The sequence below is a fragment of the Sprattus sprattus genome (genome assembly GCF_963457725.1).
Source record: "Sprattus sprattus genome assembly, chromosome: 18".
NCBI classification, from domain to species: Eukaryota; Metazoa; Chordata; class Actinopteri; order Clupeiformes; family Clupeidae; genus Sprattus; species Sprattus sprattus.
In genome coordinates, this window is record NC_137916.1 from 17,188,895 (window position 1) to 17,206,394 (window position 17,500).

The 17,500-nt window shown below is 47.6% G+C and overlaps 1 protein-coding gene across 1 annotated transcript in view; it reads left to right on the forward strand.

The window, feature by feature from the left end:
• tanc2a (tetratricopeptide repeat, ankyrin repeat and coiled-coil containing 2a) overlaps positions 1–17,500 on the forward strand; it is a gene marked incomplete at its 5' end in the record, with an annotated part of 90,980 nt that overhangs the window by 30,063 nt on the left and 43,417 nt on the right. The gene's annotated exons all lie outside the window — the stretch shown is intronic.

Consider the following 17,500-nt stretch of genomic DNA (forward strand, 5'->3'; position numbering starts at 1 on the left):
TGTGTGTGTGTGTGTGTGTGTGTGTGTGTGTGTGTGTGTGTGTGTGTGTGTGTGTGTGAAAGAGAGAGAGAGAGAGAGAGAGAGAGAGAGAGTAATAAGGGATTTCATGAGCCAACACTGAACACATGTGCCTGTCCTGAGGCGAAAGAGAAGCAAATATCTCCAAACACAACAACATTAACCAGCTTCACACACACACACACACACACGCACACACACACACATACACACACCACACACACACACACACCAGTCTCACACTCACACTCACACTCACACTCACACTCACACTCACACTCACACTCACACTCACACTCACACACACACACGCACGCACGCACGCACGCAAGCACGCAAGCACGCAAATATACACACACACACACACAAAAACTTTTGCAATATGCTAGAATTATTATTTTGACCAAGACTGATGAGCCATCCTGCTTAGTAGGGCAATAAACTAGCACACGCATTATACATACAAGTGTGTTTCATAGAATTAGCATTTTAAACTTCTAATTCTGTTCACACTGATCCACTGAGCTCTGATCAGCCTCATTAATTGTGATTGTGGTTTAGAACAATTCTGGAACGTATTTCTGTGAATAGAATTCTATGTGCTAATTTCTAATTCTATTTACATAAATGTGTTCCAGCCTGGTTCTACACCCCAGACACAGTTGATGAGGCTGATCAGAGCTCAGTGTCTGTTAGACGTGTGGTGTTGGCATCTCCCTGCGTCTCCGCAGGCTCGCTGCGCTGGGATCAGATGATATGACAGAGTAGGGACATAGAGTGTTATTCCCCCATGCTGGAGGATGGCATGGCCTCCCACTGTGTGCCCATTATGATGCCCCTGTGATGTGTGGCTCCTGGTAGCGGGCTCCAGTACCACCCCCGCTGTGCCCCCCCACCAGCTTTTAATATTTGACTGGCACGCACCTACCAGCCTCACCAGCATGGTGCCCAGCAATGCCACAGCGTAAGTGACAAGGGCATAGAGAGAGGGAGAGCGAATGTGTGTGTGTGTGTGTGTGTATGTGTGCGCGTGTGTTTGTGTCCGTGTCCTCCCATGTGTGTGTGTGTGCGTGTGTATGTGTGTGTGTGTGTGAGTGCGTGTGTGTGTGTGCGGGTATGTGTGTGCGTGTTTGATGGAAGGCACATAGAAGTGAGAGAGGTATTTTTCTACACACAATGTGTTTCTCTGTGTGACTGAGGCTTACAGAAGGGAGGGTGTCCGAGTTTTGAAGTGTGTGTGCGTACTCGAGTATGTGTGTGTCAGCAGCAGATACATGACAAATCTATCTTAAGAGTGTAACCTAAACTTTTGACTTTTCTTTTGCTAAGCGAGTGTGTGTGTGTGTTTGTGTGTGTGGTCACATGTGGGTGAGTGTGTATGTGTGGTTGAGTGTTTTTGTGTTTGTTATGCAGAGCTGAAATATATCTCAATCCCCTACTAGCTCTCTTTGTAGTTGAAGTTCAAATTCCAGACCAACTTAGGGTGAATTGCTTGTCTTGCATGCTTCCCACATAGAATGAGTTTCACAATCACACATTTACACACACACACACACACACACACACACACACACACACACACACACACAGCTATATCCAAGGCCTGCTGAGAAGTCTCAATGTATATTAAATCATTTGATCTCTCTCTGTTTCTCTCTCTCACACACACACACACACACACACAAACAAACCCACACAAAGATACACACACACAGACACACACAAAGACACACACACACACACACACACACACACACACACACACACACACACACAATCCCAGCACACAGTTGAGAATGTTGAGAGGATTTTCAGGTCTCCGTGTGCATGTCTCCATATGGCCACTAGGGCATGCTAACACGATGCTCATGTCCTTCCTCTCATGTCTCTCCTGCTCTCTGTGGAACGGCAGCAGGAAGAGGGAACAGCTGGAGAAGCATTTATTCTGTATGAATATTGCAGAACCCCTCAGTGGGTTCTCTGAGCGGTTCTCCTCCGGTACTTGTCTCTCCCGGAGCACAGCAAACTGATTCTTATCTTGTTTGAAGTCAGCATCAAGGGAGAAGTGTGTCTTTAAAAAAAAAAAAGAATAGTCCTGCTCTCTAGTAGATATCCTAGAACAATGATTGCGACAGATCTCTGACCTAGAACCATGATTGTGTCAGATCTCCTAAAACAATGATATGGGTCAGAGCCTTTTGTGTTTATTTTGAATGGATCTCGTGAGCTCAGTGTCAGCTTGTTGTTGTTGTTGTTGTGTGGGTGTGTGGTGGGGCTGGGGGTTGTAGGGTTCAATGGGGTCGTGGGGGTCATACGTTGTAAATTCCCTAGGAAATGAGGATTTGTGTTGAGAATTTCCCGCAGATTGAAGTTACACAGGCACACCACAAAATGACCTCATCTTTGTTCAGTCTGGTATCCACACATTGTTAGAAAATCTTGATCTCTTATTTTTCTCTCTCTGACACACACACACACACACACACACACACACACACACAGACACACACACACAGACTCACACAGACACTCACAGACACCCACACACAGACACACAGACACACAGACACACAGACACACACACACACACACACACACACACACACACACACACACACACACACACACACACACACACACACACACACACACACACACACACGTGTTCGGTTCTCTTTTAGGCAGTAGCAGTGTTCTGCTCCGGTGCTCTCACAACATCGGCCTCACAGCAGAGGACATGTCAGCTCTGCAGCACCGTGTTTTCACACGCACGCACGCACGCACGCACGCACGCACACATTAATGTGACATGCTTGCAATGTTCTTCTACAGCGTTTGCCTGATGCTTTCCAGGTTTTTTTCTTTCTGTTTCTTGCGTTGGCTTCCTCTGTGACTGTGTTTAACTCTGAGCTTGATGCACACATGTGACAGATGTGGCTGCAGGAAGAGTCTCTCTCTCCGGGGACATTTACGCAGACGTTCAGCAGGTCTTGGGGGAGCAGGCTGGGCATGTTGTAGTTAGCTCAGTACATGTCAGGCTACTGGCTGACATCTGGGCTGACACTGGAGAATCATTATCATTATCATTTCATGTGATATTTGTCTATGGCTCTGGTGATGTGTGTGTGAGAGACACAAAGATAGAGAGAGTGTGCGCATTGGCAGTCCTTGCTGACTTTGTGCCCTAGGCAAACATGTGATTCAGTGCTCTTTCATGAAAATTATATTCAGAGGAGGTTAAGGTGGGCTTGTGGCTATCTCCCTCTCTGGTAAAAAAAATAGATCACACTCTGGGCATTTGCACAGCTAATACCAAAACCCAGCTCTGTGTGTGTGTGTGTGTGTGTATGTGTGTGTGTGTGTGTGTGTGTGTTAGTGTGTGTGTTAGTGTGTGTGTGTGTGTGTGTGTGTGGTCTGTTATCTACTGTATGTGCTTAATGCATTAACTAATTAGTAGGTCAGAATCAACCCGGCTGTTGGAATGGCTTTGATATGGGCTGCTGATTGACAGCAGTGAGTGGCAGGAGGTATCTCAATTTTTGTGATGTATGTGTCTGTGTGTTTGTATTTGCCTTCTTGTGAATGTGTGTCCGTGTACTAATGGGCTCATGCATTTTAGTGTATGTAAGGGTGTGCGTATTGTTTTTATGCACATATTGTGTGTATGTGTGTGTGTGTGTGTGTGTGTGTGTGTGTGTGTGTGTGTGTGTGTGTGTGTGTGTGTGTGTGTGAGTGTCTGTTGTTGTGCAGCCCCTGAGAGACTTGCCCATTCCCCATTAAAAAATTGGATATCCTACCTCCCCCTCAGCGGGATCCTTTTTTTGGGAATGTCTTCCGCTGTAACCAGCAGGAAGTAAAGGCGACGCTCCTGTTTCTGATGGTGGTGATCAATGCCGCTCCGCACCCGGCAGTAATCTTTAACCTCAGCAGTGGGACCTCTGACCCTGCCAGCTCTCTTAGACACCCAATTACACTAATCACCAGCCTGTGCCTGCAGATCATTTAAATGTCACATAAACACACACACACACACACACACACACACACACACACACACACACACACACACACACACAAACACACACAAACACACACACACATGCACAAATGCTTACCAGACGTGTGTCTTTATAATATTTTAAATAAATAGTTTTACACATAGTTACTTCAGCTTACAGATCCTCAGACACTCTCAGACATGCACACAAATACAGCATAGACAAACAGACACTCACATACTAAAGACACATACAGTGAGGCTCAGTCATATAGAAATCCTAGTCAAATGACATAGACATTTACACACTGGCACCTTTACGTATGACCACACTTAAACACACACACACACACACACACACACACACACACACACACACACACACACACACACACACACACACACACACACACACACACACACACTCACTCGAACACAGAGACTTTGCTTGACATTTTCCTGATTTCTAGTATGGCCGCTTAAAGCCTCTAATCCCCCTTTTGCCTATTTCTTCCTTGTACTGTATAATACTTATGCATTGCCATCTAACCAGAATAACCACACTAACATAGAGATAAGACAGAAAACAAAAGAGAGGGGGGGGGAGAGAAGGAGCAGAGGAAGAAAGGATAAAGTGCTGTGTGAAAGAGGGAGGGAGAAAGTCTATGTGTGTGTGGGTGTGTGAAGGAGAAAATAAAGTTTATATGTGTGGCCAGTTGAGTCACTGGACTGGCTCATTCTATTGGCTGCATTCATTCAGTCTCAATTACTACCTTTTCAATGCACTCTGGCACACACAAGGACACAGACTCGCGCACATCCACCTGCCACTTCTCACCACTTTAACAGTAACCCTTCAGATCCTGAGTCTGCCAATGTTACACACACACACACACACACACACACACTACTTTGTGACCGTTAACTGACAGGTCACTGAGAGCAGTAGCGCTTAGTCTGGCATTCCATCCTTTTAAAAGGTAATCTTTTTGTAATTACCTCGTCTGCCTTGAAAGAACTGAAGGAAATGAAGGATTGTGTGTGTGTGTGTGTGGGTGAGGGGGTGGTACGGCTCAAGTTAAGAAGAACTATGGTATGCTATGCATCAGACTGTAAAGCACTCCAGCAGGTGTTCAAAACTGTCTAACCAGCACCCAGTGATAAGCATATGGAGAACATTTTTCACAAGCACTGCCTGGGCAAGGCGACAAACATCATCAAGGACACACACACACACACACACACACACACAAATCATCATCATCAACAAGGCTCAGCCTAGTTATGGACTCACCCTCCTCCCATCCGGGAGCCTTTACTCCTGGAGGCTGTGACCCTGCTGAACTTCACACCACCACTCTAATAGCATTATAACACTCACGTCTGCACCGTTTACAGTACTTTAACCAACATGTCATTTGCACTATTTATATGTAAGCCAGCAACACCGTTCCAATGTTACTGTGCATAACCATCTGCGCATACAGTATGTCATTGGCACTCTCAATTATCTTCTCTTTCTCTGTCCACCTCTCCTCTGTATATACGTATTTAAAATATTTACATGCTGCAGTACTTCACGTAGTAATTCACGTTTTCTGTGAATAATACGGTATTTTTGCACTTCTGGTTAGATGCTAACTGCATTTTATTGGCTTTGTTCCCGTATTCTACACAATGGCAATAAAGTTGAATCTAATCTAATCTGAAAGAACTGAAGAGAGAGAAGAGAGAGAAGGGGAATAGTGAGAGAGAGAGAGAAAGAGAGTATAATAGGAGCAGCCATTCCAGTATTGATTTGCCTCAGTGAGATGTCATCAGTTTTTGCTCCTTTCCTTTTGTCGGCTACCAGTCACGGAGCTCAGAACAAGTTGGCCTTAAATTACTCTTTCCTCATAACACCCTCCTACTGCACGCTCTCATCTTTCGCTCTCTCCCTCCCTCTCCCTCCCTCTCTCCCCTGCCCCCTCACGTTGCTATGACAACGCAACCAGCCAGCATCGAGATCTGCGTACCTGCCATTGGAGCCATCCACACAGAAAACACACACACACACAGTTTCTAACATAATCAGCAGACATTTTAGATATCACTCTCAACCATTCACACCCACGTTCACACACTCTATCTCTCTCTCTCTCTCTCCGTCAAACTCCCTGTCTTCCTGACACTATTCCCCCCCCCACACACACACACATACACATAGGCCTGAAATAGCTTAGTGTTAGACTTCTCCTCCCCTCTCCCAGGTGGCTGACACCTGAGCACTCTTCCCCTCCCCTCCTCTTTCCATCTCTCTATTTCACCATCCCTCCCCTTCTCTCACCATCTTTTCATCTACCTTAACCTCTCTCAAGTCTTTTTTTTCCTTCTTGCATCTCCTGCTCTCACTCTTTCTCTTCTTCCACTGCCAAACTCCATTTTCATCTTACTCTCTCTTACTCCCCATCTCTCTCTCTCCCTCTCCCCCTTTCCCTCACTCCCCATATATCCCTCCCTCCCTCCTCTCTTTCTCTCCCTCCTTCCCTCCCTCCTCTTCCTCCCTCCCTCCCCATCTTTCTCTCTCCCTCTCCCCTCTCTCTCTATCTCTGTCTCTCCCTCTCCCCCCTTTCCCTCACTCCCCATATCTCCCTCCCTCCCTCCTCTCTTTTCCTCCCTCCCTCCCTCCTCTCTCTCTCTATCCCTCCCTCCCTCCTCTCTCTCTCGCGCTCTCTCTCCCTCCCTCCCTCCTCTCTCTCCTCTCTCTCTCTCCCTCTCTCTATCTCACCTTCCTCCTTGTTAGCACTAGTCTGTAGATCTGATGTAGCTGTGAGGCCGTGGAGACGGAGCAGAGCAGAGTTCCATTCATCTGCCTCTCCGCACTCGTTTATTTTTGGGCCGTTCCTCCTTCCATTCCGTGTGTAAGGACCAGAGAGAGCTGATGGCGAAGGAGCTCTGTGTGGTCGCCGATCGGTGAGAATCTCGCCAAGCTGTTCCGCGCCCTCTTCTCTTTTTCTTCATCAGTCTCTTCTCCATTTATCTCCTACTTTTTTGCTATTCTCTCACTCACTCTTTCTCCTTTGCACTTTTGTTGTTTCTCTAAATGTCTGTCTATAGACGTATATTTGCAGATTTGGACTTTGGATATTGGAGTTTTGTTCTGTCGGTGTCTGGCAGATTCTGATGAGATTCTGTATTTGGGGTTTTTAAAGGCTGCTGGAGATTAAAGAACCCTGGTAGATGGTTAGAGGACACTGTGTAGCTTTTGTTCTGGTGACTTTTGCAGCCTGCGTGGGTACCTGCGTGTTACTTGCTGTGTGTGGGGGTGTGTGTGTGTGTGCGTGTGTGTGTGTGTGTTTCCTCACCGGACATCCGGCCCCTTCCCGCACGAGTGTTCTCCCAGAAGGGAACTTCCCGTAGGAGGTAGGCGAGAGGGGTCGCCATGGGAACAACCATCGGAACCCTGAGGTGTTACATTGCTGTAGAGCAGCGCTGTTTCTGTGACGCTCCCACGCTACAGGAAGTAAGCAGTGACAGTAAGCATGACAGTAGCTAGCTCCAGCCTACACACACACACACACACACACACGCAAACACCCTCACATAGATCTTGTTCATTATGGATCGGCTTAGACAGGTCTGTGTGTAAGTACCGGTATGTCTGAGCGCGCGCGCGCGTGTGTGTGTGTGTGTGTGTGTGTGCAGGTATCCGTATGCCTATGCAGTCTTAGTAGACGTGCTAAGCTCTTGTGTTGCACACTTGTGTGTGTGTGTGTCAACAGTATGAAAAGCTCTGTGTAATATGGGCGTTTGATATACAGCTGAACTGGAAAAGGAAACATACTTTAAATCGGTTACTATAGAAACATGCCTCATCATATGTAAATGTGTTGATATATGTGTTACAGAGACCCAGATTGCATAATAATAACACTGTATTTGTGTAGCGCACAGCGGTTCAAAGGGTTTTTACATTTTAGTCACTTCTAGACATGACTCTAATCTCTAATTGGCTAATATCTAATTGGCTGGATGCAACAAGCCAGCTGGATATCCCTGGTCATGATGGTGACTCTCTTGGCGTAGCGTGGGTGGTGCACAGACTGGTGTCCTCAAACAGACCGGCCAGGTAGAACAGCCTCGCTGGCCTCCTGAGGAGTTATGGCAGCAGAGCTCTGGAGGTGCAGGTCAGCCTCGAGCGAGGTCCTGAGCCATCTCTCTGACCAGCAGCTTAGTGGACATCTGGTACACACACACACACACACACACACACACACACACACACACACACACACACACACACACACACACACACACACACACACACACACATGCAAACACACATATGCACACACAATCGATCAGGCTTAGACACACACATACACGCCAACATTCTCTCTATAATTGCACCTTGCTCCCTGTGTGTGTGTGGTGTGGAGAGAGGACCCTCGAGGCCTTCCTCCTCCTGCTCCTCATAGAGCCTCTGCTGAAGAGTCTCAGGGGAACCCCCTCAGGAGGACGGGGGCTCAGTACGGCATTAGGACGGCTGCTGTCAAGGGTATTTTAATTGCCATCTTACAGCGTCGGTTCCCTCGCTCACGTGTAGTGGAACTGTAGTCATTAAAGAACGTGGATCTTTAGCTCCCACTCACACCTCTGGGAGATGATTACTGTTTTCCTTATGAGATGATGCCTGTTCAAAGTGAATGAGGGTTCTGTGTCACTAGAGGGATGGAGCAGTGTGTGTGTGTGTGTGTGTGTATGTGTGTGTGTGTGTGTGTGTGTGTTGGTGTATTTAGGAATCTACCTTTTTGACCTAAGGCTGCAGATTTGTTGTTGACATTGTGGAGATTATATCTGGCATCATCTGTTTCTAAATTTCAATTTAGATTTCAGCCAACATGTGCTGCATTCTATCTCTCTCTCTCTCTCTCTCTCTCTCTCTCTCTCTCTATCTCACTCACTCACTCACTCACTCACTCACTCACTCACTCACTCACTCACTCACTCACTCACTCACTCACAAACAGAAACTCCTCAGCTCTCTATATGTCTGCCATTGACACACATACCCAGACACACTATCTGAGTGAGCAACAGCACTTACCCCACAAACTCTATCAAATCTCCACACACTCACGTCACAGCAAAGCCTCACGTTCCTAAACAGCGTCAGGAAGAGTTACTACCTGTGTGATTGACCTGGTGTGATGAGCTCATCACATATTCACATATTCCTCTCTGCTCTCATCTCTGTCGCCCTTTCATTGGGGATTTAGGTAAAGCTGCATTTCTGACAGCTCTCATACTCTCATACTAAGCTTTTTTTTTTTTTACTAAGAGGCATTTATTCATACAGAAATGAAGTCAAATAGATAAAACAGGCATATATAAAGAGAGAGAGAGAGAGAGAGAGTGAGAGTGAGAGAGACTTTCAGAAAAGTGTTGCCACAGGGATTGTCACATCTGTCTCTGTGGGGTTTCAGCTCCACGCTCTGAACGTCATGTTTCGGCGCCTTCTCCTCCCCCTCTTCCCTCGAGTCTCGCAGAAAGCCGCCCACCTCAGCTGACACACACACACACACACACACACACACACACACACACACACACACATTCACACACACACACACACACACACACGCACATTCACACCCACATATATACATACATACACACGCACACTCAAACCACAGAGCAGAGGCAACTTAATAGAGGGCTCTATTCCATTTGACCTCTTGGTGACGTCATGGATGGAGCTGGCAGGTTTGCTGGCCCCTGCCCGAGTGTCAGCAGAATGCATTAGAAGGAGCCCTGATCGGAAGAGCATGCAGGAACACAGACGCTGATAGGGGCTTGATGGGTTTGAGTGGAGTGCGACTGCAGTCTGTTTGCATGGGAATAGACCCATAGCGTCAGCACCACAGTCAGCAGCACCAGCTTAGAGCTGCTTAGTGGTGTCGAAGGAGTGTGTGTGTGTGTTTGTGTGTATGTGTGTGTGTGTGTGTGTGTGTGTGTGTGTGTGTGTGTATGTGTGTGTGTGTGTGTGTGTGTGTGTGTGTGTGTGTGTGTGTGTGTGTGTGTGTGTTTGCATGTGTGTGTGTGTGTGTGTGTGTGTGTGTGTGTGTGTGTGTGTGTGTGGATGGCAGGCACGCAGTGGGTGTTTTCTATAAGTGCATCTGGGTGTGTATGAGAGAGTGTGTGTGTGTGTGTGTGTGTGTGTGTGTGTGTGTGTGTGTGTGTGTGTTTGTGTGTGTGTGTGTGTGTTTGGATGGCACCAGTGGCAGGCACGCAGTGGGTGTCTCTATAAGTGGGTCTGGGTGTGTATGGGAGTGTGTGTGAGTGAGTGTATACTTATGTGAATGTGTTTCTTGAGAGAAGGAAATAGATGGGTTTTGTGCCTTCCTCTTCTTCTTCTTCTTCTTGTGAAATGAGGCCATCACCTTCGCGGCGTCCTAATTAAAGCCACAGGAATGTGAGGGCTGATGGAGAGACAGGAAGTGAGGATGTGTCACTCTGACCTGCCTGCTGTCACATGATCCCTGCCTCTCAGAGCAGAAGCCCAGAATAGTCTCCTCCACATGCAGCTCCCGGGTGCAGAGCGTGTGGGCGCAGTTTTTGTGGCTTTGAAGGCTGCACCACAGCGCCCCCCTGTGGCTGGGCTGATTCAAACCCCACCTCTCAGGTTAACCACATCAGTCAAATGCCGATTTACCACCCAGCAAGCCACCAGCCATTCACTGCTGTCTTTAACTAGATAACACACAGATGCACACACACACACACGCACACACACTGACCTGCCCACTAACACACTGTTATACACACACATACACACATCAGTAAATGGAAAAGAAAATGCCTCCTATCTCGGATCTCTGGCTGTGGTTCTTTGCCATTTTAAGGTTGGTAATGCCAAACGTGACATTTATTTCCTTTCATGTAATGTCACAGGCCCAGCCAATCCCAGGAAAGAGAGTGTGTAGTTTCACACACCTGAGCTGGAACTCACCACTCTCTCTTTCAACTGGTGGGTGTGAGGTCAGAGAGGTGAGGAAAACCTTTCCTTCTATACAGGTGGATTGTTCCAGAAAGACTGATTGGCACTGAGAAGAAAGACACAAAAGAAAACACTGAAAAGAGAGAAAAAAATGAGTTGTGTCACCATGACTCCTGAGACCTTAGAGAGCATTGGGGTTACTGTGATTATATGTTTGAAAGTTTTCTCCCTCTCTTTTTTCCTCTCTTTCTTCTCAGGGCATTCTTCGTCTTTATTGAGACTACGTGAAAAATGAAAGAACAAACAAGTCCGTATTAGTCCTTTGGGTTTTTAGCTCTTTAGCTGAGATTGGTGTCATCTGATGGTCATTATGCCCCTACACAAACACACACTCACAATCCCTCTCTCTACTCTCACTCTCTCTATCACGCATACACACACGCACACGCACACACACACATTTTTCGTTTTTTTTTTTTCTTTATTCCTTCTCGAGACTTCCCTTGCTCCACCCTTGTCTTTTATGTGCTGTTGTTGTTGTCGGAGCTGCATCTGTTGACCAGATCGGCGGCCATGTCTGAGGTCGCCTCTCTCAGACGCAGTTCATGACACGCCTGCCTAGTGGCACCGCTGCCTGGTGACACTGCAGGTCTGCCAGGCAACAGCCCCTGCAGCGCCATGCCAACAGCGCCCGCAGCACCATGCCTCCGGCGTCTTCCATAGGCTGACACTCGGGTCCAGGACCACTGCTTGCGTCTGGCTTCCAACTTACTGTACCTTACTTGTGACAGAAAACACACATACGCAAAACCGTTGCTTGAGCCTTTCTAACAAGGAACACACACACACAGGCACACACACACACACACACACATGCTCTGGACCTGTTCATAGAACACACACACTCATAGACACACAATCACTAATGGCCGGTTCACACTACATGATTTCACGATTTAAATCAAACCTACATCTGCACATTGCTGAGAAGTTTTTAACATGGCGAACGTTGCTTTACATTTACAGTGAAGTCAGAGGCTTACTGTTCAGGATCAATAGATACAATCTGTATCTTTATGTCGCCTAGCAGACACTATACTGAATAACCATACTGTAGGTTAAATGACGCGAGCAATGCGAAGTAAAGATTCTAGAGCATAGCACTCCATATCTATGATATAAACATTCATGATCTTGTAGTGTGGCCAGTCTTCCGACCAAGACGAAGCCCGAAGTCGTGGCTCTGTGATCGAGATGTGACATGTTAAATCGTGAAGGAATATCCGACAATCGTGTAGTGTGAACCAGCCATAAGTGTCTACTGCCCACTGAACACACTCTCCCAAGCCCAGCAGCAGTAAATAGGAGTGTGCGATGGAGGGAGGCCTCTGCCTAGTCACTCAGGTGGAGGGGCACAGCAGCACCAAAGCGCAGCCCGGTAATGGGAAAAACCCTGAGACGGAGGGAGATGCCAGGCGTTCTTTATGGAGGCCTATAATTGGATCCCTTTTGTCCCTGCTAACCGCGACTAACAGAATGCAGTCAAGACTTCGCCTTCACTGCCGAGACAGAGGGAAAAAGAGGAAGAGAGAGAGAGGGAAAGAGAGGAAGAGAGAGAGAGGGAAAGAGAGGGAGTCAGAGTGAGCGTTTCTGGATCGGCCCTCGCCTTGGCTGTTTACTGTTCCCAACTGCTGCCACAACCACTTGTTTTCCTACGTTTATTTAAATTTATGACATTAATTTTCTCGTCTGCTTCCCCCGGCCTCCTCATCACACACCCTCTAGCCATGCAGCAGCAGCAGTAGTTCAAAGCAGCACTGGAGAGAAAGCTTGCCCAGGGGACAAGATGCTGAATGGTGACAGCTGAAGCTCTCTCTCTCTCTCTCTCTCTCTCTTTCTGTCTGTTTCTGTGTGTGTCTCTCTCTCTCCCTCTCTCTCTCTGTCGCTCTCTTTGTCTCTCTCTCTCTCTGTCTGTCTCTGTGTGTCTCTCTAACTCTCTCTCTCTCTCGCTTTCTCCTGATAACTCATAACTCACCGACACATGCACGCACAAGCACACACAAGCACACACGCACACACACACACACACTCACACTCACACTCACACTCCCACACACACACTCCAGTGATGACCTGGGGCAGAGCTTTGCTTATCAGCACGGTGGGTATAAGATGAGGAGCAGTGACAGCATGCGATGGGAAGGGGTGGCTCGGTGTTTGCAGAGGTGGATCAGCACTGTTTGTGGAGGGAGAGAGAGAGGGAGGGGGAGGGATAGAGAGACCGTGTGTGTTTGGGTAGATATGTATATTTGTGTGTGTGTGTGTATGGCAGGGGTGTGTATTTTGGATGTGTGTAAGGGACACATTGAGCATCTGACATCGCTGGTGAAACAGGACTTTGCGGTTGTCGTTATTACACTGTGTGGGTATATGCGTGCACACACACACTTTCCCACACACCAACCGACACACACATGCTCAGTCACCTCTTTGTTACACACTCATACACCACCACACACACACACACTCCATCAGTCTCTCTCCCTCTTCTCAGCAGATTGTTCCCGTACCTGTGACCCAACAGCAGCCTAACCCACACCCCCTAAAATAAAAGGCTCCAGTCGTGGCACCCCGCCCCCCCGTCCCCCATATCGCCTCTCACCCTTCCCAACTTTCTCTCTAAACACTACCAGCTGTGCCACACTCCTCCTACCACTCTGTCTTTCCCTCCATCTCTCTCTCTCTCTCTCTCTCACTTTCTCTCTCTCTCTCTCTCTCTCTCTCTCTCTGTGCCTGTGGGTGTTTGTGTGAGTGTGTGTGTGCTCATAGCAGCCTTGTGTGTGCTCTTGTCTCACTCCTACCATAGAGTCAAGTTGGATTGAGGCCTGTGTACAAAGTTCCTTTGTAGGTTAGTTTGTTTGTGCGTGGGTACATATGTAACTCTGATCTCTAGTCACACTGTTCCGGTAAGTTTTACCCAGTGACTTTGCTAAGGTCTACACCCTCTACTTTTCCTCCGTGTGTGTGTGTGTCAGACATTCTTCTCCAGAACTTCACTTTGTCGTTACATTTATAAAATAAATTAAAAGCAAAGTAGAGCAGGGCAAAGAGTTTAGTGGTTTCTAGCTACCCTCCCTCCCTCTATTTCCCTTTCTCTCTCTCTCCTTCCTCTCTGTTTTCTGCCTCTCTTTGCCTCTCCCTTCCCTTTCTCTCTCCCTTCCCTTTCTCTCTCTCTCTCTCTCTCTCTCTCTCTCTCTCTCTTTCTGCGGTGTTTGGACTCTCCTCCGTCAGTCTCCTCGTGGTTCTTGTTGAAGTCTGAGCCAGCGGTTTCTCTGAAGCTGTGCAGCAGGCAGCAGCCACCACAGCACCACTGTCTCAGCTCTCCCTTTCTCTCTCCCTCTCTCTTCCCTTTTTTGTGTCTCTGTCACTCTCTCTCTCCTTGTTTACCCTTCATTCTTCGACATAGTTCTTCCATCCCACTCTCTTCTTGTCTATCACTCTCTACTTCCTTCTCTCACAGTCTCCCTCTGCTCCCTAACTCCCCTGCGCTCCGTTCTTTCCTGCACTCTTCTCTTCTTTATTCTTTAACTCACTTTTTTCTTCCTTTCAACTTTCCTCTCTTTTTCTCCCTCCCTCCCTCCTTCTTTCTCTCTGCTCCTTCCCCACCCCATCCCCCCTCTTGCTCTCTCTGGTTCTGCCCTCCTCCATGTGCTCTTGTGGGGAGTGGAAAAGAGAGAGAGAGAGAGAGAGACAGAGAGACGAGTTCAGCCCCACACAGTGAGCTCCAAGGCTCACTTTACACCAGTCCGCCACAGAGAGCACATGGGACCATACTCCTCTCCCATGCCAGCCAAACTGGACTAGCCGGGTTAAAAAAGGCCAATCTGGGCCGAAAGAGGCCAATCGGGGGCAAAGTGGGCCAATCCAGGTGGATTTCACCACTACCACCATCACCATCAGTACCTCTGAGCTCATTGACCGAGGAGACGTCGCCGGGACGATGGACTTGGCGTCGTCGGTGCGGAGGGCGTATGCCGGCACACGTAACCGTTGGCTACGGCGCTGGAGGACGCAACCGTACGAGCGCACGTCAGGTGGAAGAGGCCAAGCAGGGCGAGCGCGGCGCGTTGACGTGACTCCGCGGCCCGGAAGCACTTCCTGGCTGTTCCGCCAGTGGCTGGCCCAACTGTGCTGCGCCTCGCGGGCCTGTAGTAGCAGCAGTGGCAGTGGGGTCAGTGGAGGGGTAGGGAGGGGCAGCACGGGGTGTCCAGTACCCATGGCCGATCACCCCACCAGCTGGACCAACTGCCCACTTACCCCAGCAGCTGCACCGGGGGCAGGAGCCGCAGGAGGGGGTGCTAAAGGAGCGTTGGTGGAGGAAGAGGATGAAGATGATGAAGACGATGAGGATAATGGCAGTGACAATGATGATGACGATGATGAGGGAGAAGGAGAGGAGGAAGAAACAACGGAGGAGTCCGAGACCGAAGGTGAGGGTGGGTGGATGAATGTATAGATGGATGGATGGTGAAGACAGAAAAGAAGAAAAAGAAGAAAGAAAGGATAGAGCCTCTTCCAAAACAAGAGGACCGGAGGGATGTGTAGGAGGAATAAGAGATGATGAAATGATGTGGAGCTCATAACAGTGCCAAAAAAAGGAGTGAGGATTTACTGGATGACATTCTGTGTGTGTTGTGTGTCAGTGTGTGTGTGTGTTGTGTGTTGTGTGTTCTGTTGGTCAACACACCAGGGTCTGCTGGCCTGAGTCTCTCTCTGCCCTTCAGTTACCATCTGTCTCTTACAGCTTCAAACAGTGTGCTTAAGGAGCTGTCTGTCTGTCCATGCATCCATCTGTCTGTCTGACTGACTGACTGACTGACTGTCTTTACCTAAAGACACTACCTCTGCTCTAAACCTTCTAAGCATTGCCTTGTCTTGGTCTCCAGGACTTTCTGTCTGTGTCTGTCTGTGTTTTTGACACTGTATTCGAGTTCTGAGAAACTATCTGTCTTTACTGTGGTGTCTATCTCTGCTGGTCTGTAAGCCACTGCCTCCTAAGCACTAAAGGCATCTTCTTTCTTTCCCTTCCCCTCATGGACGCTGTGTCTGCCATTTACTCTGTCAAAGTCCATCTCTCTCGTCAATCTTTAGACACCACCTGTCTCATACACCCTTTTTCCTCCGCCTTGGAAACTCTTCCTGACCGTCAGATATTGGGTGCTATACCTTTCATGACGTAGGTATCAGTCACTGTTTTTTTATGTGTCGATGGTGACATACAGCACAGCTGACAAGAGGTCCGTATGTGTGAGACAGAGAGAGAGGATGTGTTGTGTGTACATTTCAGTGCGGGTATGTGTGTCTGTTTGTGTGTGCGTGTGTGTACTTGTTGTATGTTTCCGTGTGTATGCGTGTTAGTCTGGGTGTGTGTGTGTATCTGTGGCGTGACAGGGGAAGTTCTCAGAGCTCTGTTGGTTTCCTAAGTTTGCTCTGCAGAGAGATATTTCTCCGTTCTCAGTCTGTGTGTTGGCGTCTTTTGTCTTGGCCCTTTCTGCTGACAAGTACTCCCCATTGTCCTGTGCATAATTTCAGTGTGTGTGGAGGATGTTTGTTTCCCGGCCTCTGTCTTATGGCTGAGTGCAATGAGGTTTGGGACTGTAGATTGCAATGCCCAAGATAGGAATAGGACTAGATAGGAATGCCTACCTGTTGCAGGGACAGTCCTTCGGAAAAGAGTGCATTGTATGAGTAAAATTGAGATGTGTGCTAGGGATGCACCATATTGGATTTTTGCAGATGTTCGACGTGCCGATATTTTCAAGCTCATTTTGGCAATTACTGATGCAGATGCTAATATACACATTTTTTTATTTCATTGAAGAGAACACCAAGCCTCTCCTTTTTTACAATAAACCGATTACTCTGTAATCTTTGTAGACACGAACAAGCATTTCCTTTGATTCTACCCTAAATGTATTCTTTACCAAATTTAGACATTCACTCATGAAAAATAAGGCCATTATTTCAACTTGGAGTAGATGTAAAATATACCACATTTATTTTTTACTGTTTGTAGAAAATGTGTATGAATCTCATCCTACTTGAACAGGTTTGTTATGATGCTTCCCACAGACTTTATCATCCAGGAACATCGGCAGAAATGTTAATTAATGTTAATAATTGAATTATATCGTCCGATACCAGTGTTGTGCCGATATTATCATACATCCCTTGTGTGTGCTGTAGTATGGGGCATAGCTCACCTAAGACACCATGCTTATTCAGAAAGGTCATTATGGAAGCCGGCTTGGTTGGTCTGGCAAAGAGGTGTTAATTTCTTTTCAAGCATCAGGGCGGTGGTCTTGAGTTTTACTTCTGTGGGAGCTGTTAAATGCATTTCAAACTATTTAAGGCGTCCGTGTCACCACTGGTGTACTGGTTCCAGGAGAAAGCTTCAGATGGACCAGCAGCGCTTGTGAGAGTCTGGAGTGCTACACAGAGCATGC